Source organism: Grampus griseus (assembly GCF_964374135.1).
Source record: "Grampus griseus genome assembly, chromosome: 7".
Lineage (NCBI taxonomy): Eukaryota > Metazoa > Chordata > Mammalia > Artiodactyla > Delphinidae > Grampus > Grampus griseus.
The window spans coordinates 12,587,922-12,591,289 of NC_139001.1; the positions used below are offsets into that span (position 1 = coordinate 12,587,922).

Genomic DNA, 3,368 nt, shown 5'->3' on the forward strand with positions numbered 1-3,368 from the left:
TGTGAATAATATTCCACTGTATGATATATCACAGTTTGTTTATCCATTCACTTATTGAAAGGCATTTTGAATAAAAGAGCTATAAATATTTGTGTGTAGGATTTTGTATGTGCATAAGTTTTTAAATCAGTTGGGTAAATATGTACGATCACAATTGCTGTATCATATGGTGAAACTGTCAAACTCTCTGCCAAGGTGACTGTGCTATTTTACATTCTACCAGAAATGAATGAAAGTTCCTGTTGCTCTGCAACCTTGCAAGTAAGTTTTATTGTCAAGTTTTGGATTTAAGCCATTCCAAAACTTGTATCTCATTGTTTTTAATTTGCATTTCCCTAATGACAAATGATATTGAGCATTTTTTTTTCATATGCTTCTAATCTGTGTATCTTCTTTAGTGAAGTGTCTGTTCAGATATTTTGCTCATTTTGCCCATTTTTTAGATTGGGTTATGTGTTTTCTTACTGTTGAGTTTAAGGGTTCTTTATATATTTTGGTTACAAGTCCTTGTTCAAGTATATATTTTGCTAAAATTTTTTCCTAGGTTGTGCTACTTATCTTCTCATTCTCATAACAGTGTTTTTCACAGATGTGAAATTTTAATTTAATTTAATAAATTTCATAAAATACAAATTATTAATTATTTTTATTTCACGGATGCTTATGTTGTGTTGTATGTAACAACTCATCACCAAACACAGGGACATCTAGATTTTATCTTATGTTTTCTTCTAAAAATTATAGTTTTTACATTTATGTCTGTGATCCATTTTCAGTTAATTTTTCTATAATGTGCAAGAGCTGTGTCTGAGTTCTTTTTGTTCTTTCCTTTTATCTTTTTTTTGACATATGGACCTGTAATAGTTCCAGCACAAGTTGATGAAAATACTACACTTTCTTCATTGAATTGCCTTTGCACCTTTGTCAAAAATGATTTGAATATCTTTGTTGGGTTTTAAGTGTCTACTGTTTTACCAATACCACTTTATTATTTTTATAATATGTCTTTAAAGTGAGTAGTGTAACTTCTCCAACTTTGTTCTTCTTTTTCAATACTGTGTTTGTTATTCCAAGTCATTTGCTCTTCCATATAATTTTCAGAATCAGTGTGTTGATATCTACAAAATAGCTTGCAGGGATTTTGATTGAACTTGCAATTATTTTATAGATCAGGGGGGAAAATTGACATCTTAATAATTGAGCCTTCCAATTCATGAACATGGAATATTTCTCTATTTATAGACAGTCCTTTATTATTGCTCTCATCAGTGTTTTGTAGTTTTCTGAAAATATATCACACCCAAGTTTTGACAGATTTATTCCTAAGTATTTCATTTTTGGCATTATTGTAAATGGTATTTTTAAAATTTTAAATTTCTTTTGTTCAATGCTTGTATACAGGAAAGCAATGGGCTTTTGTATAGTGTCCTTTATCCTGAAACTTTGCTATACCCACTTATTAACTCAATGAGTATCTTTGTAGATTCTTTGAGGTTTTCTACATGTACAATTTTGTTCTTGATGAATAAAGGCAGTTTTATTTCTTCCTTTCAAATGAGTATATATTTTTAGCCCAGGGCTTCCAGTATGATACATGAACACACATACAACTGATGACGACAATGTGATAAAGGTAATGATCTATCCCTAAAGGTGAGAACTTAAAAGTTATTATCTGTGGCAACATTGTGGATTGCTTCACAAACATATCATTAGTGCCCTTAAGGGAAAATGGTAGTGTGCTAAGGCTATTCAACACCATAGGATAAATGATATATGTGTATCAGAGCATGAACATTGTCCAAAGTCATGTAGAAATAACAACAAAAAATGAATATTCCATAGAGCTGAATACAAAAATCTATATAGTTTTTAAAGATAGAACACAAGACCTAGGGATTTTGCATTTACAAGAATCTGCTTACATTCAGCCTCCAAGACCTCCTGAGAATGTTCCTTTGTGTAGCTCAGAATATTTGTATTTAACAAGATTATCTTATGAAGTTTAAGGCTTTGAAAGCTCAATGAAATTTAGAATCAGTTTGCCATCAGAAAAAAATTAAATTCACTATATAGATGATAGATAGACAACAGGAGTTGCCAATGAGTCATTGAATATATTCATTTCTTCTCTCTCTCTCTCTCTCTCTCTCTCTCTCTCTCTCTCTCTCTCCCTCTCTCTCTCTCTCTCTCTCTCTGTCATTTGCAACTGGGTCACTGAGACTGATAAAAGAGTCACTTTGAACAACAGCCAGATGTTACTCTAATTGGACATACTTTAAAAAATATATCATGCTGTATTGTCGTTAATTAAGTACAAAGACTCTACCAATCATGCTACCTCAAGCTCTGCTTGGCCATCAGTCTCTTTTCTCTCTCTTTGGCAAGAGAAAAGGTGAATACCTTTTCCTTGGGGAAGAGAAATCCATGGTTTGTTGCCTTTGCCAATAAGAAAAACGTTGGAGAGCTGGGTGACAAAGCTGCTGCCATTGGCATCTTTGACATGAACCACATCAAAAGAACCAGGATGTCACACTAATTCTTCCCAAGTTAGCACCTCCAGTCACTTTACACAGTGTCAAACTTGATGAAATCAGTAATCTTGCCAGTCTCCAAATCAATCTGAATGATGTCATTCATCTTGCCGAGGGGATCAGGGTAGCAGATGGTGTGAACATCATGAGTCACCAGATGTGCGATTCCTTTTGTGCCCATAAAGTTCTTTCTCACGTTGTACAACTTGTACTTGGCCTATCCTCAGGTGCAATATGATGAACAGCAAAGTAAACCTTGGTGTCATAGATCAGACCAGAATTCTCTCCAGTCTTGTCAATATTGATGACATCCATAAATCCAGCAACTGTATGGTGTATCATTTCAGACCTTGTCATCAATCTTAATGGACTGCTGCATGAGATCTTCTTTAGTTCAATTCCTGTCAGCGTATACTTCGTATGCTCCTTAGGAAACTGATAAGGAGACATTCTCTGTTTGTGGGAACCAGTAAATGGATGAGGAGAAAACACACTGGTCAGTTAACAGCTTCTAGTCTACTGGAGCTGATACATGCTTCAGATGCTTGGAACTGCAAGCCACAGCTGCGGTAGGCACAAAAAGAGACTTACTTGTTTGTTTTTCGATAAAAGGACAGCTTTAGCTCTCTTTATTTGCTGGGTGATCAAATTGACTTAAAAATCTTAACAGTTTAAGTCGTTTTGAGACTAAAGCTGTAATAAAAAATACCTTGGTGATATATACTACTTTATATCTACTTTTAAAAATTGAACTCAACTGAAAGTCTAGTCAAATTATTCAAAAAAAAAAGGAACTTATTGGAAAGATATGGAGAAGACTCACAGAATCAAAGG

The 3,368-nt window shown here is 33.8% G+C and overlaps 1 pseudogene across 1 annotated transcript; it reads right to left on the reverse strand.

The window, feature by feature from the left end:
* Positions 1-2,337: 2,337 nt before the first annotated feature.
* On the reverse strand, positions 2,338-2,984 carry LOC309824971 (small ribosomal subunit protein eS4-like; annotated as a pseudogene). Its single transcript has one exon. The product of its transcript is annotated as a small ribosomal subunit protein eS4-like (transcript).
* Between the last annotated feature and the right edge of the window lie 384 nt (positions 2,985-3,368).